The sequence below is a fragment of the Pholcus phalangioides genome, unplaced genomic scaffold, assembly GCF_987345545.1.
Source record: "Pholcus phalangioides strain wild (caught in Gottingen) unplaced genomic scaffold, Ppha-v1.0 ptg000008l_1, whole genome shotgun sequence".
Classification (NCBI taxonomy): domain Eukaryota; kingdom Metazoa; phylum Arthropoda; class Arachnida; order Araneae; family Pholcidae; genus Pholcus; species Pholcus phalangioides.
In genome coordinates this window covers 55,529,786-55,554,462 of record NW_028301601.1, presented here as the reverse complement: position 1 = coordinate 55,554,462, position 24,677 = coordinate 55,529,786, and the positions used below count along the sequence as shown (strand labels likewise).

The 24,677-nt window shown below is 38.2% G+C and overlaps 1 protein-coding gene across 3 annotated transcripts in view; it reads right to left on the bottom strand.

Moving 5' to 3' along the window:
- LOC149084557 (uncharacterized) overlaps positions 1 to 24,677 on the bottom strand; it is a 230,906-nt gene that overhangs the window by 144,847 nt on the left and 61,382 nt on the right. The gene's annotated exons all lie outside the window — the stretch shown is intronic.

The window sequence follows — 24,677 nt, the reverse complement described above, 5'->3', positions numbered from 1 at the left end:
ATCGATTGGATGAGCATTACAATGCGGTATAGAGACCATGTGGTGTGTAAAACGATTCCAGAATATTCACTTTATTTATTTATTTTTTGAAAGAGGTGGCCAACATTTGGTGTCCAATTTTGTCTCATGGATTGTCTTTTAGAAAGAGGTCTGAGAACTGTGCTGGTTAAGTATCTGGAAACCATACAGCACAGATTCTTTACCTTTTGTGCTCCATGAACCATTTGTGACAATGAGATGAAAGCCACGGATCCATTAATAAAATGATATTTGTAGTTTAAAAATGCAAAAAATAATTTAATCAGGACTTTGTTTTTTTTTATCCAAGCTCACGGACCTTTGAAATCTCTCCTAGGACCCATAGTCAAGATCCCCTGCCTTTACAGAGATTGCCGGTTGGTATTTGCTGTTTACAGATGCTCATTATCTTGTTGAAAAGAGCTTTTGGGCACGGCATGAATATACAGTAACCATCTTACTGATGTGCCGTTCTTGTATCCATAAATCTCACTAGAACGAATCTACTACTGATAATTGATGGACAATTCAGACCCTACTGCAATGTTGAGGAACTGTACAACTTTCAAGTTCAGTTCGATTTCCAAGAAGTCGGCATAATCTCGATCTGTGATCATTATTGTTAACACAGGCATCATCGAACACAACATTATGCTATTAACTGCTACAACTCCAGCTCGACAAGTCATTGTTATCCTCCCCGTTGGCAGGGCCGTAACTAGGATTTTTGTCACTCGGGACAAACATTATTTTTCCGCCCCCAGAGCTTTAAAATTCGATAATTTTGTAATGGTGTTCTTTGTTCCCACCTAAAACTGTGTGTGCCGCCCACAAAAGTTTTCCGCCCGGGGCAGTTTTTCCCTATGCCCCCCCACTAGTTACGGCCACAACTTGGTAGCGAATGAACACTCTACCTCAGACGTTTCCAACAGCTTAGTTCGTGCGGAACCCTTCATCGCCTTCAAGACAGAGGCACCGACATGAAAAAAATATTGGGGGAGGGGACTGAAATTTGCCTTAACCAGCGGAAGGAGGGATTGCGTTACATTGTATATTCATCAAGAATTGGGTGGGAGGGGCTCAGCCCTATTACAAGATTTATTGGGGGGGCTTAGGCTCTTTCGAGCCCCAGGTTCCGGCGCCTATGATCGTAGCGAGACTGTTCCTCGGAACCCTAACATAGAAATTTCTCCATGAATAATTTTACTGTAACACCAGTAAAAACCTCTACAGTTTTTAAGACCGCAAAATCCCGGTAGGAAACATGCTCTACTCCAGTGTGCGTGTGTGTGTTTAACCCTTTTTCTCCCATGGTACCCTTAGGATGATGTTTTATTTATTTGTTCCCGTACCCTATCCCCGTCTTATCCAGATATCTCTCGCTGAGATGGGAAGTGGGGTGTGTCCGGTCCTTCAATATCTTATCCTCCAGGATTCCTTATTCCCCCCCCCCTCCTCCACCCAGAAGTGACATCCTTTTCCTACTTATTTAAATCGATTTTTTCAGAGCAAATTTATAGTAAATAAAACTCTGTTAACGATGTTCGATCTCTGGACCCCTTGGGCTAGAGTTCATTGAGCTTCTCTCTAGTGGTGGGGGGGGGGGGCTATGCAGAGGCATCTAATCATCATGAGGCCCCTGGGGCAAGTAATGTTCTCAGGGATCCATATTTACCTGGAAGCAACAGTTTACATATTTGCTTACAACTTCTCGAAAATCATAGCAGCTATCATCATGTAACGACCCCTAATGGACACGAGGCCCATAGGGCCACAAGACTGACCCATGCGGTAACCTGGCTATATGGGAAATTCAGCTCGATTCTAATAATAGTCACTCTTTAATCTCACTGTACTGCACATAAATACTTTATTTCTTCACATCTGAATTTTTCCAAAGCTCTCTGTAGGCCACTTAATCACCTGCCATGGCTACCTTTCACTTTCATGCGTGGCCCCACTTAGAAAACCACAGGCTGAGAACCACTGCTCTGCTAGCAAAATCAGGGCGAACTGTGGAATATCGTTCAAATATATGCTCAACAACACCTCAAATATCGGCTAGCTGAATCCAAAACACATCATGGAGATCATTTACTTATTGATCACCCTGTATATCCAACCCACTAGACGCATTTTAAGCAGGATCCCCACCAGCAGCGCCACGGAGCTTCAACCCGCGGTAGGGGTGGGGTCTATTTTAATGGTCGATTTCGCGTAACCACCCCTTCAAAACCGGTTTTGAGCAACTCAGAATCCCGTAGCGCGGAGGGTGTGGACCCGGCTTAGGATTTCAAAGCAAAGATCACATGTTGATCTATAAATGTTTCATTACTTTTCTTTCGTCATGTGCACAGTTGTTATTTCTCATAATTCTAGACGAAGTGAGGTTCGTAAACACACACACAAAATGTGTTACAAGGGGGTCCCCCGCTCTCGCTATTAGTTAATTCTATCCGTCGGAAGAAGCGATAAGGGTGGACCCAAAAAGGGGAACAAAACCAAAACAGCTACTGGAAACCTTTTCTGTGTTGTGTATGTGTAATCGCGTGGGTCTAAAATAGGTCGTGACGTCACAGAAACGTCACGCGCAACGTCACGACGCTCACTCCGAGGGATAAAAAAAAAAAAAAATGAAACTGTCGCTAGTGTTTCTTTCTATTTTGGCATTTATATTTGGTCGCGTGATACTACTTTTTTTTTTTATGTTTTCAAATGCCAAGTTTTACTTGTGCCTGGATTTACGATCATTCGTTGGCCCGAATAACTTCACTTGTGTTCGGATGTTTATGTAGGGCACTGGGCGAAAAACGCATCCACGTACATACATATAAAAAAAAATGAAAAGAATAATAAAACAGAACGAGATGGAAGGAATAACGCTTTCGCTTTTAGTGTTTCAGATGTAAACAAGTAAATATAAACACTAAACTGATTATGTCTATTTCCATTTTCTTTTGTGAAGATCTAGGAATAACCGATTTTAAAAATCCAATTTTTTTTGAAAATTGGCTCGACTAGACTATTAAATTTTATATTATGATTTAAATAACATATTTTTAAAATTTAAAATTACATCGATTACTAACTTTTGCTCTATTCATGTACATTTTGGATAAAATAGATATTCTTGCAATTTTTTTATCAAAAAAAAAAAAATCACAGAAATTCATTTTTGTTATCGTCACAAAGCAAACCAAACTTTCAGAAAATTGTTTGTATTTTCTCTCAAAAGATGGCAGTAACATTTTCTACACTAAATATCGATTAAAAGAGATGAATTTCAAACAGAAATATCCATTTATATTATCCACCTCGATATTATCCATTTATACACCTCGTTATGATCTATTAATTTAATAAATATTGGAGTAAAAAATTCGCACTTCAACCAGGATCACTTAGTCCAGGGGGGTTTCTTAACCTCTTTCGGCCGTGATTCAAAATCAACTACATCAGCTTCGCGACCCATGGGGGGGGGGGGCTATTTATTTTTGGAAATTGGTAAAACCATTGAGGCAATAAGTGCATTTCTAACAGGACTGTAAGTGGGTTTGTACGAGTCATCTAGGAAGCTCCTACGAACATGCCCCCCCCCACATCTTGCAGAAGGGCCCTTAGGCTGGGATCTTTGGCGGGGGGGGGGGTCTCTAGCCAGACTTTTCACGGCGCTCATTAAATTTACAGTGTGAAAAATTAAAAAATTACAAGAATCGTCACGGGGGGGGGGGGAACTGAAGCCCTTTCAGCCCCACCCATGAGGACCATGCCTACGAAACAGGTTTGGGTCGTGATCGACTGGAAACCCTGGCTTTTCCGGAAGCCCCTGCGAATCAAGTTCGGTTTGTGAGCCATAGCTGAGGAGCCACTAGCCGTAAATGTATTACTGTACGCAGGGCCGTAACTAGAGGCGGGGGGGGGGGGAACTGCCCCGGGCGGTAAAAATTTAGGGGGCGACAATTTTAAGTGGGAACAAAAAACATCATTACAAAATTATCGAATTTTAAAGCTGCGGGGGCGGCAAAATAATGTTTGTCCCGGTGGCAAAAATCATAGTTACGGCTCTGACTGCACGCCCCATCTCGGAAGCCCACGCGAATCAAGTTTGAATCGGGACCCATAACTCCAGAGCCCCTGGCTGTTAGCTGATCTAAACGACGCACCTCGGAAGCCCCGGCGACCCATAGGTTGAGAATCCGTCACTTTATCACACACCGAAAGAATCAAGAAACCCCCTTTTGCTACACCACCAGACCAACCGTGACCCCGCTCTGTCCCCCTAGGAGATAAGCTGGTCCGTCTCAGGAGACGTGGGCCACAATGGAAAAATCCAACGACATCCAAGACCAGCAAACCACCCACACCAAACCACAAGCCAACCAGTAACAGGACCCCCCCCATACAACTTCACCCCCAAAATACACACACACACACTTCCCCACTTGTTGTACCCTTCGCTACACCACATTCAAGGGGGTTTTTCTTGACCTTTTTACCTGCGATCAATTTCGCTATCCATCTCGGATGACCGGTAACTCGGTTATAATTGGGGTCCTATATGTGTCTCAAAAATTTGACTTACAAAAATGCAGTAATTCATTCTCTCTGTTACCAACGGACAAAAAAAATCGTATATACAGTGAACTATTACGCATTCTTCGGCATCAACTTCCTTTAAAAGGCAATTATTACAAAACCGAACCAACTTCCTCTCTAGATCCAGCACAAAACAAACTACAAAGGAAAGAATACGCGAACAACAACACATAGTAAGAAAACCATCACGTGCCCAGACAAAAATTTAGAACAACACACAGAATTTATTTCACAACGATCCTCTCTCGAAACCGCTGATTTCGCACCAGCGGCTTCTCTTTATAATCAGCAACCACAAAAAAAAAAAAAAAAAAAAACACACCACGATCATTCACAAGTGTCTTAAACAAAACCCCAACCCCCAATCTTGATACACAAAAGATCCTACTTAATTTTGTAATTGGATTGCGACGTCACAGCCACCTCACACGTGCTCGAGAGCAATACTCCCCAGATACTACGTCTACACTAAGCTATCTAGGAGGTATTGGCTCGAGAAGCATTTGCATGCCGGATAAGGCAAAGAAAGGGGCTATGTAATTGTGGGTGTTGAATATTTGCAGTTTTGGCAATTTCGCAGACAATTGCCAACATTTTTTTGAAGCCAAAATTGACAATATCCCGCATTTATATACGATCCCGATTTCCCGTATTATTCACCCTAAAATATGGTCATTCTAACCATAATGAAAATAAAATTCGCGCGTACAGAATTTTATTGCGTCCGATTATATTTCTCAGTCTTGGAAACGTCAACCTCGGCTTCAATGGCACTTCGGTTACAACGACAACAACGTTTCGTGGAATCACCGACGTCGTTATAACCGAGTCCGACACTGAATAACATCAATTCGCACCAGCGGCTTCTATTTTATAATCAGCAACCACACACACAAAAAAAACCCCAATATTAACAATCATCTGAAACGAAACCCCAACCATCTCTCGAAAACCCGAAAAAAAATAATAATAATAACCACTTGATTTTGTAACTGGACTGCGACGTCACAGCCACCTCACACGTGCTCGAGACGCATTTGCATGCCGGATAAGGCAAAAAAAAAAGCAGCAACTATGTAATTGTGGGTGGCGTGGATATAATGCCGGTACTAGTATAGTAAGTAAGTAATAAGTAGCGGTATATAAGAGTCGGAAGTCGAGAGGAAAAGCCAAGCCGCGCGTAGTGAAAGAGACAAGCAAAAGAGCTTGACCTATTTCGGGTCGGATCTCGCGTTGACCCACTAACCTAGTAGCCCAGTCCGACAAGCAAGCCACGTTGTATGTGACAAGACAGTCTCTCTCTCTCTCTCTCCCTTATTTCAAATTAGCTTTTTTTTTTTTTTCTGCCGGTCTTTCCTTCTCTGTTACTAAACAGGCAATGGCTTATAATACACGCACACAACACTCAGAGAGAGGGGATAAAAAAAAAATGGCTTCTCTGGTATACATAGCGAGCCGTAAAGGGTTAAACTTAGAGCCGGCTGAAAGAAAATAGTAAAAAAAAAAAAAAGCTACCATGATGATGGAAACATTCTAAAGGGAAGGAAGGTTTGGTTGTGTAATAAGGAGTTGCCACAACGAAAGTAATAAATAGCCGTCGTAATAGCCCTAAACAGTCACGTAATTGCCTTTTTTTTTCCGGTTATTATTATTATTATTTCTCCTGCCGGATACGGATGTGTATCGATTTAACGTGCGGTTCCTGTTTGGGTAGAGAAATAGGTGTTTAAGATCTATTTATCTTGTGATTATATGCACGATAGCCGTTCGAATTAAATAATTACGTAATTATAGGATACGAATGAAATTATTCTAATTATTTTGATGTGAAATAAATTATCGTTTCCAATTTTTTTTGCTTGTTTTTTTTTTTTGCTTGTTTTTTTTTTTTGCACATCATTAAATATGTCTGAAATATTTATTTTTAAATGATTTCTACCATCGAAATTTTAAATAAAATTAATTAAATTAATTTAATTAATCATTTGAAGAGTGACAATTATGAAATATCGAAAATTATCCTGAAGAAGTTATCCGTATGAAAGGAAATAAAAATTAAAAAAGAAATTTTATGGAAATGATTCGGTTATTATTATTTCTCTTGCCGGATTAGGAAATATACCGATTGATATGCGGTTCCTGTTTGGGTAAAGAAAGAGGTGTTCAAAGACCTATTCTATGTAATTATGAACGATATCGCTTGAATTAAATAATTACCTAATCATAGGATACGAATGAAATTATTATTTCGACGTGAAACGAATGATCCTTTTAAGAGAACTAACTAACTTGTATATTATATAACTGAACGCGTCTGAAATGTTTATTCTCGAATGATTTACTTTACCCTGTATGGTTCACTCCTTATAAAAACTTATTGAAAATTTAAAATAAAAATTGGTGCATTTAGCATATTTTTAATTGAAACAATATATCACAGAAATTTAATTAATTCGAGTGGATTTTCTTTAAAATTTAGCTGAAATGGTTAATTAAGGGCGAAAAATATACAGTTTGTCTTGATATTAATATCATCTATAAACAGATAAAACCTTGCTTAGCGAAGATGAATAGTTTTTTATCTTGAATTTTATTTACAATTTACCTCAGTTCGGTGCTATTTCACGATTCTCTAAACGCACAAAATTTCAGCAGCTCTCAAAAAATGACATCAACAAGGAATCAACTCTTTTCAGATAGAAAAATATAGCACTTATATAGTCGTATTTTGCATTGAAATGACACGAAAATCTACTTTCTGAAATACCCAAAAAATTCAGAAGAGAAATATGTATAATGGGTTTTTTGGCCATGTATTTGTCAGGTATATTCAAATATATACAGGACCATGAGTGATAAATTTTCAGGAAAATTCGAAAATAAATCATTCAAATCATTAGAGAGGGGAAAAAAATCTTCCATGGCAATTTATAAAATGTAGTTTGTTCTATAGATTATGAAATAAAAACATTTTTGAAATGATAGAAATTATTTCACAATTATTTTCTACGAATTGTAGAAAATTTTAAAAAAATTACCAGAATTTTCTTAACCACCATAGAAATTTTTTTAAATATAATTACAGAAATTATTTTAAAATTATTCGCAATTTCTTTCCATTACGAAATCATTTTCAGAAATTCTTTGAATATTTCTAAAATTTTTCTACAATTACTGAATTCCTTTCGTGATTATTATTTTTCTCTCAACTGTAGAAATATTTTGAGATTATTAGAATTTTTTCATAATTATAAAAGTTGTGGTTTCAATTATTAAATTTTTCTATCATAATTACCGAAATTATTTCAAAATTATTGGATTTCAATTCATCACGACAAAATTCATTTTAAAATTATTTGAAACTTTATAATTTGTTTTTGTCGTAATTTCAGAAATGATTTCGCAATTTCTTTAGTCAACTGTAGAGAGAGAGAGAGAGAGAGAGAAAGAAATGTAAAAAAATATTTTTAAATTTTTTTTACATAATTATAACAAAATTTAATCAAAGAAGTTATTTAAAAATCATTAAACTTCTTTTCATTAACACACCAATAATTTCATAATTATTAATTTTGTCTTCAACCGCCAAAATTTCATAATAGGAATTTTTCGGCAATTTTTGTTCTGAAATTATATTTAATTACTAAACATTTCAAATCAAATACAAAAGTATTGGATTTCTTTTCTTTACCACAGAAATAATTTTGAAACCATTTAAGTTTTTTACATACAAAGTAAGTTTTTCATACAAAACAGCGGTTATTTCAAAATTTTGTACCCGTAATAACAAAACTGTTTTAAAATTGAGTATTTTTCATAATTTTTAAAAAAAATTCCTGTTTTCCCAATTCTGTGGTGTTTGGTCAGAACATGATAACTGCAAAATCACATTTTTGAAATATAAGCATTTTCATTGTCATTTAAAAATCAGAAATAAAGCAAACACACAAATACAAATGAAAATATCATACATAATCGTTGTTTAGCCCTACGCACGTATTTGTGCATTTATCTCACTTGTAATTAGTTATAATTAGCAAGACTTACTTTTAGATCAAAAAGCAATTTTTTGGAGATATCATGTTCTGACCAAACACCACAGAATTGTTTTCTCAATTATTAAATATTTTTCATGATAAAAAAAAAATTATCATATTAAACCTATTCAGAAATTGTTTTAAAAATAATAAAATATTCCAAAATATTCGCGAATATTTTGTTATATTATTCCACATTTGAATTTTTTTTTCGTGTTACCGAAATTTTACTACAGAAATTTTTTCAAAACTTGAGATTCGTTTTTGCAATGACAGAAAATATTTCAAAATTAGTGAATACTGTGTTTATCAATTGCAAAAAAATAATAATTAAGATATAGTTTTGATAATCAAAAAAATCATTTTATTACTGTTCACTACCACAAAAATCGAAGACTCAGAGCTTTTCCATGATTTCTATAATCATTCTGTAATTTTAAAAAATATTTCCAAACCCTTGAAAATTTTTCGATATAAAAAGAAAAAAAAATTCAAATAAAAGTCAGAAAACCGATAACTTGAAATTGATCCAACAAAAAAAAAAATTACCTTCAAAATATATAAACCAAATTTCAAATATCAATTCGGGTGTGATCATCATTTCAAGTCGGAACCAGTACGGGCAATTAATGCGTACCTTATCACTAGAGCCCGGACTATATGTATTCGCATATTTTGGCCTTTTTTTAGCATTAATGTACAGGGTGAGCAAAAAGTCCGTAGAAATTAAAAATGAATAAAAGCCGGCAAAAAAAACCCCGAAAATTTTTAAGACTGGGGGGGGGGAAACAAAAACAAGCGATAGGTGGCGCTGGTACAAGCGACTTCGGTGGAAATATGCAAATGAAACGAATATAAGAAGTTGCGCTCCTAATCCACAAGCAGTCATGGGCGGAGATACGGGGGGAGGGCCCCCCCCCCAGCGTCAAAGGTGGAGTCGACTGATCTTATGTATATATGAGCTGACATCATCATCGTGCCCCCTCAGCAATAATGACCTTGCCCCCCCCCCCAGACTTCCAAGTCAATCACCGCCTATGCAACCAGTTCACCGTTGTAAGCCGTGTATGTGGACCTCCTGCACTCTGCCGTGACTCGCCTGAAATATGTTATCCTCTGTGGTGGTAGTGGTCATGTAAACACATACTGCTGTAATAAACGATTTGGAAACATTCTGTTCGTTATTTGCGTATCTTTTCTTTGACTTTTCTACGTCAGCGCCACCTATTCGTTGTTTTTTTTTAGTTTTTTTTTTCTGTCAAAAAATTCCCGCGATCTAGCGATGCTAACCTTGCAAACCGTTTTTTATTTCGGTTATTTTTCCGGTTTTTATGAATTTTTAAAGTTTCTACGGACTTTTTGTCCACCCTGTACATAAAAGGATAAAATCAAAGAATTTTCAGAACAGGATCATATTTTTGAAGGTGTATTAAAGCTAAATAATTATTATTTAAAAATAATTTTTCAAATAAATATTGTTTACAATATTTTCATGCAACATCGGTTCCCCCCGAGGTGGAATTTAGTGAATTGATAGAGAAAAAGAGATTGCAATATTTTCCAAACATCAGCTGTTTCAACGTTACGCTATTTCTTGAGATAGCATCAAAAATGTTAAATTTTTCTTAGAAATAGTGTCAAAATTCTTTTGCTACTGGCATTTCGTTACTGAGCAAGCAACAGCAAACTAGAAATAAGAAAATGCCTTTTCTAAAAAATACGTAGAAGTTATTTGCACATGCATGTGGGGTTACTTTGTTCGTAAATGAATATGCACTAAGAAATAGAAAATATGCATTTTAAAAATATCTGCTTTTTTTTTGCATGGTGATTTTTTTAAACTCATATTTTCTCATTTTAGGCACGTTTCAGAATTATTAAATGCATATTTTGGCATTTTTAAGAGCACATTTTGTTATTTTATGTGCATATTTTAATATTTTTATGTGCATATTTTGGCATTTATAAGTGCATATTTTAATATTTTTATGTGCATATTTTGGCATTTCTATAGGGGCATATTTCGCCACTTGTTTAGTGCATATTACCCAGCCTCTACTTATCGCATAAACATTAGCAAAAAATGAAATCACCGTGGTACCCTCTTTCAATACAATTCCCAGAACTTTCTCCCCATCACACAAATATTGATTTATAGACATTTTCATGGCAAAAAAAAAAAAAAAGAAATTGAAACATCTGCTTTATTTCACTGGAGTACTTCCGAGATTGTGGTCCGACCGATCGGTTGGGTGACAACCATGGAAAAAAAACACCATTAAACATGGAAAAAGAAGCCATTTTCGTAGTAGAAGATACCGTCTTTCTCTCACCATAATCATCTACGGAGCACTTTTTTTTTTCTACGGAGATTCCTCCTCGAACCAAAGCAGGTGTTTAAACCTATTGCCGAGTCTGTACCAGGGAGGGAGGCTAAGTCTGTATATATATATATACGGCCCATGCAGACGCATCAAACACCACCTGCTTCCATAACACAGAACTTTTTGAACCTGATCCCACTAGCCGACTGATTTCCTTTTTCACTATAAACACGGGTGGCTTTTTTTTTTTTCAACCATTTTGTTAGTATTTTTACTAGTACAGGTGATCTCGTATCCCGTACTACGTGTATACGCGAGTGAGAAAATGTCTACGTGTCTTTTTTTTTTTTACCGCCTCTCAACAGGTTTTCGCTTTCTCAAATTATTCTTTTATTCATTCATTCATCATTTAATGTTACCAGCAGCTGAGAGTTTCTGGTTAAGTTTGGTTATGATAGTTGTTTAAAAGGACTTCACCGTGGAATCACGGGATAAATGAGGGGAGCCGGAAAGGGCTCGTTGACCATATTTCACGCGACGATCCCCCCACACCTGTGATTTTGGGTGTCTTGATAAGTGGTTAGGACCATGTGCACCTCCCCTTTATCCAGGGTTCCCCCCCCCACCTTCATCCAAGAGCGAGACCCTTTCTACTTATTGAATTGAATTTCAACAAAACTAAATTTTCTAATGAACAAAAATTTTATAAATAAGATCGATATCTGGTGGACCAGGCATGGATCCAGATGGTTTGTGATTATCCCCTCCCAAAAGCTGAACTATACGGGTAAAATATGTCTCTGTAAAATACGGAACGATTTTCATTGAACCTTCACAATAAATTAACCCTCCCGGCACATCACCCTGGGTCTGTGCCTACCCTTGGGCTAGAGTTTATAGTGAGCTTTTCTTCTTGTGGGGGGGAGGGGGGGTTTGTGCATGACCGGCTCAACATTATGGGTCTCTGGGCAAATTGTTCTGTGGAGAAACAGTTCGAGGACCGGCGAAAAGTGCAGAAAAGAAATAGTTTGAGAACCGGCAAAAAAGTACAGAGGACAAAAAATTTGTTGAGGACCGGCAAAAAGTACACAGCATAAGTGGTTCGAGGACCGACAAAAAAATGAATAAATAAATTAGAGAAATAATTATTGGATCATCAAAAATATATATAAACAGAAGCATAGGCGCAGATAGACTTGGAAGTCTGGGGGGGGGGGCATGGTGATGTCAATTCATATATACATTAGATCAGTCAACTTCACCTTTGACGCTGGAGGCAATGCCCCCTACACGGCAACCCCCCCCCCCCCCGTATCTCCGCTGACCAGTGGTTGAAGAAAACTGTCGTAGACTACTTTTCGGTGTTACTGTTTAAGCTTTCAACATTAAACTTTTAAGCCGTTTGATGATGGAACAGCGCTGCAGGTCACCCAAGAGATCTGGAATGTGCCGCAGGTCACTTGAGTGATTTACATGATGACGCCCCGTATTTTCAACGAGGCGCGATTGAATTCTTATTCTTAAATAATTCGTAACTTATATAATTTCATATGACTATAAACATATTCATTGCGGATACAGTATTTGTCACGTTCAACAGGTTTTTTTTTTCTTTTTACCCTTGAAAAATTCATTTTTTCCCACTGCGATTTGTGGCAGCACTTCATTTTCCGTCCATTTGCGATTTTTCAGTGATAATTTGGAAATTTTATTGGAGAAAACTGGCAATATCACGTATTTTTCACGAGGGAATAATGTCAGAATGTGTAGAGGCCTACTACGTAGAAAAATATGATATGGCCGCGGCGTATTTTATTAGAGCATGTTTAATCGCGAAAAACATGGAGAAAGTGACTCTATGCATCAAGGGTGCTTAATAACCTGCGGGACTTTTCACTGGTTTGAAAACGGGTCGCCGGGCCACTTGATTAGGTTATCTGGGAGAGCACCTTGGGATTAGGTGATTTGGGCACTTAAGTGATATGGAACTGTGCCGAAGGTCACTTTGGTGATTTGCAAATGTGTCGTGGGTCCCTTTAGTCGTCTAGAAATGCGGCGTGATACACTTCAGTGACCTGGAACAGTGTTCACTTAAGTTATCGGGAAATGTGCCGCAGGTAGCTCGAGGAATCTGGAATAGTGCCGCGGGAGTCACTTCAGTGATATCTTAACAGCGCCTCAGATCACTTTAGTGATCCGAAAATGTGGCGCGGACAGCTTGAGGGACCTGAAACAGCACCGCGGGGCACTCAAGAGATCTGGAAACTTGCCGCAGAGCATTTGGGTGATTTAGAAATGAACCGCGGGCTTTTCAAGTGCTCTGGAACTGCACCGCGTGTTACTCACGTGATATATAAATATATCGCAATTCACTTAAGAAATCTGCTCTCATATGTCGCTTAGTTCATTTTTTACAAAATTAGGTTTGAGGTCTCGGGCCATTGTAGATTTTCCCCCCATAAGTACGGAAAAGATTGCCGTTGTGGCTAAAAATCGGTTAAAAAATTACAAATGGGCGGGAAATTAGAAGCTACTGCAAATTGCGGTGAATTGAAATGTATTTCACGGAATTAAATGTTGCCACTGTCCACGGAGTGGCCAATTTATCATGACCACCTGACAGTTTTAACCAAATGAGCTATGGCATCACGCTGTTATGTAATTTCGCGCATGCGTAACATAACGCTTCAACTCACACTTTCCAGTGCGGTCACACGGATGTTTTTAGGAGAATGACAAAAAAAACAAACAGTTTTTAATCAACCCTGTGATTATAAAAAGCTATAAATGATTTGTAACTTGGAATATTTTACTCAATTTGTGCAATATTTGTATGCATTTTCGTGCAAGTATCACGTATATTCATTCACGAAGAGATATAAACGTTTCTTACAAAAATTCCAATTTCGATCGCATGCCTCTTGCTCACAACATGCGGAGTTTTAACCAATTTTTACGAAAACTGGCAGGAAATTTGGCGCAATACATGAGATACACTGTAAGGAAATTTTTTTTTAAATATAACAATTCGGTTTCGGTGAGATAAGAGCATTTTAAGTAAATAATTTTTAATTACGCATGCGCAGGATATATCAAAATTTTCTTTTCTTCATAATTTAGTTTCCAGATGTATAATAGTGCGACTTGAATAAAAATTCTAAAGTTCGTTTCAGGATAAATTTGCAGTGCAGAGAAAGGTAGAGAGTAATATTTCCTTCGCCACAAAATATAGTTCCCATATATCGGGGGCTTACGATGATCATTTATGCAGAATATTTCAATTTTTTGAATGATTAAAAAAACAAAAATAGTGAGAAAATATCGTTCTGAACCGATTATTATTCGTTTAAAATTTTTAAATTAGAAAAAAGTATTGGTTACTAATTATACGTAAAAAACAAAAAGATTTTTCGCAGTGAGATTGGCGAGAATCAGCCATACCTTACCGCGCATCGATACATTGGTTGAAAGGCTTTCGTTGTCATAGCAACGTGTGATGCGGTTCCCTCGTAGCTTCCTCTTTACTGCAAAGTTAACTTGAAACGAACTGTAGTTGCGAAAACATTCAGAAAGATGTCGGCGATACAGTGAGCTGTAACTTGAGTTACTTTACTAAAATAACTAAAAAAAAAACAAACTCAGACCAGCATAGCATACCGCAAGATTGTAAACAACGAGTTGTTTCGTTCAACACATTTCATAAATGTTCTACATGGATTGATAACAACTTGCAAATAAATAACGCTGATGATTCATTATATTTCATGATAATAATTAGAGCCCGGATTATATGCAAATGCATATGTGCATATGCATATTTTGGCCTTTTTTAGCATTAATGCATATAAATGCATAAAATCAAGGAATTTTCAGTATAAGTGCATGTTTTTGAAGGTTTATTTAAGCTCACTAAATTTTTTTATAATTTTTCAAATACATATTGTTCATAATATTTTCATAACATCGAATTTTACCCCGCAGGTGAAATTAATACATATTTATGAAGTATTTTAGGAATACTAACCGTTTTCTTGTAAGGCTATTTCTAGAGATATGTCAAAGTGTTAAATTTTTTTTAGATATAGTGTCGAAATTCTTTTGTTACTGCTATTTTCGTTATTGAGCAGCTACAACAAATTGAAAATTAAAAAATGCCTGAATAAAAAATATGTAGAAGTTATTTGCATATGCGGTATAGGCCTATATATATATATATACACACACACACGCACATATGAGGGGATATTTTCTTTGTAAATGAATACATGTGCACTATGAAATAGAAAAAGATGCCTTTTAAAAACACATCTTCTTTTGCTTGGTGATTTTTTTTATGCATATTTTCTCATTTTTTTGTACATATTTCGGAATTTTTGATTTTTACAAGATTTCTAGTGCACATTTTGTATTTTAAGTGCATATTTTTGCATTTTTAAGTGCATATTTTTGCATTTTTAAGTGCATATTTTTGCATTTTTAAGTGCATATTTTGGCATTTTTAAGTGCATATTTTGGCATTTTTAAGTGCATATTTTTAGAGCATATAATCCGGACTCTAATAATAATAAAGAGCATAAAAAAAAGCTAATTATTTTACATTTACTGAAAATGACTGTAAATTGAAAAACTGAGCTGAATTAAGCTTGTTTCGCCAGTTCCATGCCACTATTTTTTATGGACATTCTACTGGCCTTAGCTGCGGACCACTAAGGGGGTGGCCTATATTTTAAATTGAAAAAATTACACGAAAAATAAATATAATACTTATTACTTTTTTAATATGTCAATCGACAATAAAATTTGGTGGATTTTTTTTTTTTCCTTTTGGATTTCCAAGAACACAGGGTTGAAAAAAATGAAATTTTCATGAAACATGATTCATGAAAAATTCTATTCGGTTGACTTTGGAGAGAGAGAGAAAAAAAGAAAACAACTTTTGAGTGTTTTTGGTTTATATCGGAATTGTTATTCGGCTGTTTACGGATGAAGCATCCATTTCAAAAGTTATATCCCCGCTCGGACCAAAAAAGCCTTGTTTAGTATTCAGGCATGACCGAGTTGTACTCAGCTCTACTCTCATTTTTTATTTCATTTTTTATTTATTTTATTTATGTATGGTCGGGAATTATGGCCGTGGTCGGATGGATTTATGGGATTCGCGTGACCACCCTTCTGGTCGCCACCGCCATCATCATCATCGTCGTCCTCTCGCGGGCAGTGACAATTCAGAAATGTAGCAGAGGCTTTTTTCGGACAATAAGCCCTTCGGGTGTGCATGTTTTTGCTTCAACGTGAAGTCTCTAGAGATGAGAGATAAAATACATATATATATATATATATATAATGGCGAGATATATAAAACGAGATAACTCTCTCTCTCTCTTCAGTAGCAGCAGCGTCATTAAAATTTCCATAACGGAAGGCTTAACAGTCGGAGCAGTAAATGGTAATCACCCCACAGGATCCTTTTGCTTCCCGTGATGTTCTGAGATTAAAGTGCGGGAAAAAATATATTTAAGGATTTTAGCAATATTTTTCCCAAAAATTACAACATTTTTTTTTTCAATCGAAAATGGCGGGGGGGGGGGAATAAGAGCCAAAAAGATGGAGGAAATCTCCATTTTTTTTTATCCAACACATAACTGCTAAAATTGGGCTGTGACTAATATGCGAAGCTGGAACGTGAATTTCGAATCATGTTCCACAGCAGGGATTGCCTAGAACTTTTCACTCGTCGTGTCCGGAAAATTCACAGACAACAATTCACCGCCGAAAAATTCACCGACATCAATTCACCGCCGAAAAATCCACCGCTAGGAAAATTCACCGACAACAGTTCGATGCGAGTCAGTTAGCGAGGGAGTCATTATTAAAACTTTCCGCCATATCACTAGGTCACTTACCCACTCAGTAGCTCACTCTCACTCACTCACGTAGTAGTTAGATTACCATTTACTGCTCCGACACAGTAACTCCATCGCTCACTAACGCTAACTGACTCACATTGAACTGTTGTCGGTGAGTTTTCCGTCGATGGTGCGGCGAAATCGAATTGCTTTAAAGAAAATCCACCTTGAGAATTTTAAAATATCTCACGGCACTCCTGCTGGAACGCAAGACAGGTTGCCGGCACCCCCTAAATTTGAATTGCTGGTTGAGAAACGCTGTCTTATCACTATGTTCGATATACGGTGGATACCCGGATCATAACGTTCCCTCTTAGAACGTTTTCCTGCTTGGTACGACTTATTTCCGCGGTTTCTCAAGTACTCATCGAGATATTTCCCCGTTTAAAGCGTTTTCGCCGCTCGCAGCATGACGGTTTTTTTTTTTTTTTTAAAACACCGTGAGCGCGGGGAATCCTCCATTGTAATTCTATTCCGAAAATATCTAATCACTGCTGGATACGTTAATGAAAAATTCTGGTGAGGAATTCCTTGAATATTACTGAGAATTCCACATTTATAATGACAAAAAAAAAAAAAGAAATCCTCAGAAGCTGCGTTGAATGAATCTCGCGAATGTGTTTACCCCGTAGTAACAGTCGCCGCGTTATGAATGAATAGCAACTAGGTTATACGGATAGGGAAAAAATTAATCAGAAAAAAGAAAAAACACCTTATATTCATCGTGGGGCCCGATCTGAAAAATTCATGACGGAAAAGAAAAAATACGCAGGTTTGAAGGGAATGAATACACGGAAAAGAAAATGGAAACCAAAAAAAAAAAAACAGGTAGACAACTTCGAAACAGCAAAAATAATAAAATCAACAGCTAGTTGGTCTTGAACGCTCAACCCCATAGTAGAGATAGATCAAGGTGTACATAAATGGGAAGAAAAAAAAAAAAATCGAGCCAAGGTCGAGATTTCCAGCGTTTTCAAAAAAGCACCGCACCCATTCGAGCGTGGTGGTTGAAGAAAGTCCAATGGAGAGAGAGAGAAAGGCAAGACAAGTCCTAATTCCTTTTTTCTTTTCTGCCAGAAAAAGACCAGACACTTACATACTTATAAAATGCTGACTTTTGTCTTCTTTTTTTTTTTTTTTCATCCAAAATAACAGACAAGACACGTAATAACGCCCTAATGGTAAACACTACGTTTCCCGATTCGAGAACGAGAGATTTTTTATTATTATTTTTTTTTACGTACGTACAGTACGTGATAGGTTTCGAATACAGTCAAACGTCGTTAATGAGTCACCCTTGGGGGAGAGCAAAAAATATGACTTAATAAGCGGAGTGACTCATTAGACGGAGTAAGCCGCAGCCGCGTGCCCGAGGGAGATTGGGACTTCCAAAAAGTAACCAGGTAAGCGGAGTGACGTGTTAACCGGGTGACGCACTGACGAGGTTTGACTGTATATAACGCGAATGAGTTATTTTATTTAAATGGTAATATTTTTTACCTTTCATACACTCTTTTAATTTTACGTTGAGATCAATGTAAAAATGAAAAGATTATTTGGATGGATTCGCGAAACCGTTGACTCATTTTTGACTGCTCTTCCGATTCTTGACTACATTGCTTAATTTATATACACACGGTGGACAAATTCGTAAAAATCGGAAAAATAACCGAAAAACGGTTTGCAGGGTTAGCATCGCTAGGTCACGGAAATCTTTTATGGCAGGAAAAAAAACAGCCGATAGGTGGCGCTGGCGTACACAAGTCGAAGATATGCAAATTAACCAACAGAATGCCTCCAAATCGTTTATTACAGCAGTATGTGCTCCACCACCACAGGGGATAACACATTGCATTCACCAACAAAGCTTCATCCTTCGCACTCAGCATTCTTGTTCACATACACGGCTTACAACGGTGAAGTGGTGGTGCATTAGGAGCGCAAGTTCTTGTAACCGTCTCATTTGCATATTTCCACCGAAGTCGTTCGTACCAGCGTCACCTATAAGCTGTTATTTTAGTTATTTTTTTTTTCCTGTTTTAAAAATTTCCCGTGACATAGCGATGCAATCCCTGCAAACCGTTTTTCATTTCGGTTGTTTTTCCGGTTTTTTTATAAATTTTTAAAGTTTCCAAGGAGTTTTTGCCCACCCTGTACATGGTGATATTCTGAGTAGTTTTTTCTCAAAAACCGCTTATTTGAATACAGCCAAATTTTTGGGATATCTTACAATGAGACTATGGGTGGCGCAGAGGCCCGACATGAAGAAAATAGTGTGGGGGGGAGGGGGCTGAAAGTTGCTGGTCATCCCGTATATACGGGACTCAAACGCATATGCAGGAGAGAGAAGATGCATTGCATTATTTTTTTTTCAGAAATTATTGGGGAGGGAGGCTCAGCCCCCTTACAAAATTGACTGGGGGGGGGGCCTCAAAGGGCCTCAGCCACTAGGTTTCGGGGGAGAAAGACTAATGAAATAAAAAAATTGTTAAATTTTTGTCCACCAGGTGAAAAAGTGGCGTTTTTTTATTGCATTTTACATTCTCCCATGGTCTATCCCATGGTTTCACAACTTTTTGTCCCATCGCCCCCTTCTTCAGAAATTTTTTCTCCCATCGTCCCCAACGTAATCTAACCCATAGAATCCTATGTTATACTCGTAGCTTCTACCGCCCCCTGGAACATTCCATCGCCACCCCAGCCCACGCTAGGGAATCACTGATCTAGAGTGTATATACCAAATTTCAATGGAATATACATCTACCAGAACGGGCACTATATAGGTCTGAGTAGTTTCACTATACTGGCACTGCTCAGAGATCAATGCAGCACCCGTCAGTATACCAACACGTACGGACGTATTTCATTGAAACTTGGTATATACGCTATATGGACTACGGGTAAATGTGAAATGCAATAAAATACGCCACTTTTTCACCTGGTGGTCGAAAATTGAACTTTTTTTTATTTCATAAATCTCTCTCCAATGGTCTTATTAAGATATCCTAAAATTTTGGCTGTATTTGGATGAGCAGTTGTAAAAAAAAAACTACTCAGAGTACGGGGGAACTTAAATTATAAATACCCTGTATATACGACTAACTACTTAACCCTTTGAGCGGCACACCAGAAATCATTAAATTCCCCCCTTCAAAATGCCATATCTTTTCCAATCGGTTAGGCTTTCTTCCGATTTCCAGCAGGTACAAACTAAGTGGTATAGGAAAAGTGTTTCATAGAAAAATCAACTTTACAAAAATATCTGGTCTCGTCAATGCTAAAATAAGAGGCCTTTAAGAAGGCGAGATATCTCGTCAATGCCGCTTAAACGGTTGAATAATATATTGGAGAGGCTTCAAAAAAAGTTACTTCTACGTTACTAAACTTCCCATTTTGTTTGTTTTGAAATTGTTTATCACTGTTCCCATGGCCCCCGCAAGGGAAGGGGCTGACAGGGTTCCAGCCCTGGGGCCCGGGACGATTTTCATCATTTTTTTACGCTATACATTGATCATAAAGGGGCCCGTGAAAGTGTGGCTTTGGGCACCCGCAAAAAATCTCAGCCTAGGAGCTCTGCTCCAGGATGTGTGGGGGGGGGGGGCATGATTTTTCCATTTGGAGGCCATAGCTGAATCTGGAGAAAACCCGACTACTGTATAATACCCGAATGTACTATATAAGCAAGATGTTACTCTCCAGCTAATTATGGGAGCACCAGAATCACTTTGCTCGAGGACCCATAATGTTGAGATGACCATGCATAGAACTCGAGAAAAGAAGGAAGCTCACAGATTTCCAGCCCAATGTAGGCACTGACTCAGGGTGATGTATTGGGAGAGCATTTATCATCCCTTTCCCGAGGCTCGTTGGATGTCCCGCATTTTACACAGACCTATTTTTCCCTCATAATTCGACTCTTGGGAGGGGACGCTCTTCCCACTCACTTCTAGATCCGTGCTCGGCCCAGGGTTCCAGATCTATTATTCATTAAAAAAATTTCAGTTAAATTGAATGCAATAAGTAGTCCTGGATGAGGGTAGGGAACCCTGGATAAGACGAGAAGGAAATATGATCCAAAGGAGGCCATGGGCGAGAGAAAGTTGAGAAACACTGCTCTAAGGCCGTGGTTCGCAACCCTTTTTAGCCCATGCCCCCCCCCTCCTTTGAAACATAGCTTCTTCTCGTGGCCCCTTGAGCCTTATCCTGTGCGCCCTCCTCCAGTTTCATGAAAGAGCTAGGCCTTTCTATTCGTTGAATTCAGTTTTGCAAAAACTAAATTTATAATGAACAAAAAAAAAATTATAAATGATATCGATCTGTTATTCAAAGGGGGGGGGGGTAGAAGAGATTATCATCACTCTCAAGAGCCGCATTGTTTCAGAAAATTGGTCTGTATATAAAAATAGCCAACGAACCTACACAATAAATCGCCCCTCCCGACACATCACTATAGGTCCCCACCTACCCCGAGTTAGAATTCGGTGTTCTTCCTTCTTGTGGGGGGGGGGGGGGGTTCTATGCTTGGCCATCTCACCATTCTGGGTTCCCGAGCAAAGCAATGGTTTGCTCGGGCAATTTGTTCCCAGTTGGAAGTAACCGTAACAGCTTTGATATTTGCACATAGTAAATTGAACATAGCACTATTGAAAATCATAGTACCGGATGCCATCATGTAGGCTGTGACCATGGACATAAAGACCCCCAAGCGGGTTAATCCCACGTGGGTAAAGATGGTCCCTAGCTACGCTGGATCCTGAAAGCAGTCACATTTTTTTAACATATTTCACGTGAAAACTTCATTTCTCTGTGGGCCCCATAGGAGGAGATACAAGTTGGGGGGGGGGGGGGCTTGGGGCTCCAGCGTCTATGACAGAGCCGGTATATGCATATATATAAATTGGCATCATCATCTTCATGCCCCCACTCCCAGTTTTTCATGTCTATCTCCGCCTATGGCGGCTCCCCCTTTCATTTGATTCCCCCCCCATGGCCCTCTTAGAATGCCCCAGGACCAAAAGGGAGCCTTATGGCCTCAGGTTGAGAACCACTGCTCTAAAGCCGGCATCTTCAACCCGTTGCTATCGAGCACCACGGTGTTCCTTAAAGCACCCAGAGTGCTCGATGCTTGTGTTAAGGCACGCATACATTAGCGCGCGGATCACGCAATGAAAGCATTCGCAATTGGTTGTCCAGTAGTTTGTACGGTGTTGTGAACGATTCTTGAACTGTTTGCACACTGGAATCGGTTTTTTCAACGAACACAAAGGAAGTTTGTGTGCCCACGAGCGGATTAGAACCGCTGCAGGGGGTCGTGCGTCGAGCCTCTAGATTTCGTGCTCGCGAGCACTCGATCAATGTTGCAATTAAACCATCATGTACAAATTTCGTTCTAGGATTGAAATCATCTTGATTTCATGCAGTCGTATGTCGAACTTGCCGAAAATGGTGCTCGTCTTTTCATGATGGATAACAGGCAGTGCTCGCGACTAGAAAAAGGTTGAAGACCCCCCCCCCCCCCCCTCTAGAGTGTACTTAAAGAAAGGAAGGTAGGAAACCGCTATGTAGTCCATCACTTCTGAGCAAGATGGAACTCACTGAAGTCGCCGCACTCCCCCACGTTTCCAAATACCCAGTAACAATCCAAAAAAATTGAATAATGTTACGCAGACACACGCGCCATACAGGTAACAATAAAATCCAAAATTTAACACGGATATTAATGAACCCAAAAACACACACACACATCCCTTCGAAAAAATTCCATTAATGGTGCTGCTCCCCGCATTAAAAAACAGAAATCGATTAATAATCCAGATTTTCCAATCACCAAGTCGGAAACTTATTGCAATATTATCTCTTCCATTCAGAAAAAGATGAAAAATTTTCGTTAATTATTCATCATTATTCAGTTCATTGTGCGTTCGCAACTTAAACAAGACGGGGGAGGGGGGGGGGAAAGGCGTTTAAACGCTTTCCCCCGAAAGGTGTTCATTATTCACGGCATTTACATGCAACTATTAAATATTAATATCAAAATATGCATAAATAAATAAATAATTCGAGAGATCAGATTTCCCTTTCAATTTGATTGCTCTATAATTACGATTATAATTTCTCTTCTTTTTTCAATGGACTATAATCAGGACAACTTTCTCCGAAAATCGATCAACATCATTATGCGATCGATCGATCGATCGACCTTCAATTTCATTTTTTCTCTTTTAAAAACTTCTCAACATGTTAATAGGTTGTTATTTGGTTTCGATTTATGTTCAAGAGAAGAAAAAAAAAAAAAATGGCCGACGGATACCAAATACGCAACTCGGAGTACGTTTTCACTGCGCATGCGCGAGATACGTCCATATTCTGTAACACTTTTTTCTCCCCTTGACCTAGTGTTTTCTTTCTCTCACCGTTTCATTAAACATTATTATTGGGTTTGGAAAAAAATAAATTCCCATGTTGTGTGTGTGTTGAAACACTTTTCTCTCTGTCTCTCTTCCGTTCTTCAAATGTTAGTGTTTATTTCTCGGAAATAATGTCATTATAAGTCATTTTGTTGTGAGCAATAATACTGACGGTGCGCTGTTCAGTGATGTAACATTCTCTCTCTCTCTCTCTTGATGTTTTCCTCTTTTTTTAAGCTTAGAAAACGGTCATACTAGGCATTTCTTCAATGAGCCATGTCCATCATTAATGAACACAAGATTGCATCATGAACGGTCATTAAAAATTCTTTTTGTCAATCATACCTGTTCAATGAATACAAAAATTCATAGGTTTTGATGTAATGTTGAGTATGTGTTGAATACGGCAGTGTTTCTCAAGTGGATGGAAATAATTCTCCCTAATTCTTTCTCTTTGGCGGATAAATTTTTTTTTTCTTTGCCATTTCACCTCGGGTTTTGCGCCTTCTTGAACGGACAGAAATCATTGTCTTTAACTTTTATGGTCAATAAATTTTTTCCCGTTTTTTATCCTTGGATTTGGCCCTTCCTAAAGCGGGCAAATCATTTTCCCTAATTTTATTCGGTCATTAAAAATTTTTTCCCGTTTTTTTTCCTGGATTTGGCACCCCTCCCAGAGAGGATAGAAATCGTATTCCCTAATCTTTGCTCGATAAAAAGTTTTTTTTCCGCAATTTCATCTCGCATTTCGTGCCTCTTATAGGGTGGTGTGTGCCAGGATCGCTGTCTCTTAATACCTTTCTATATTTTCATTCTAATTGTATCTTGGTTCTGAAACACATCTTTTGGGCAAGCTTAAGAAATTCCTGGGGGTTCACGGACTCTAGAAACGTTGCCACACCATCAGGCACGGTTGGTCATTATATCGCCCAGCTGAACCACAAAATGTCGTCTTATATCGAACACTAAAACGAATTTTTCGTGAGTATTTTCCGCTTTAACCCTTTGAGCGATTTAAAAAAAAAAATCCTGATCCTAAAAAATGTCACAGTCGAAATCACTGAGCCTTCTCGTAATCGTTACCTATTTTCAAGAATAATATACAGTCAAACCTCGTTAGTGCGTCACCCGGTTAACACGTCACTCCGCTTACCGGGCCACTTTTTGGAAGTCCCAATTGTCCTCAGGCAGGAATTGGCACAGCTATGGCTTACTCCGTTTAACGAGTCACTCCGCTTACCAAATCATATTTTTGTTCTCCCAAGAGTGACTCATTAACGAGGTTTGACTGTATATGTATATACTTTTTCGATCGCGTGAGCTTATAAATGCTCCCCCTCCAACACAAACTACCTCGAGGAAAAGGGGAAACATCCTTTTTCTCTCCCC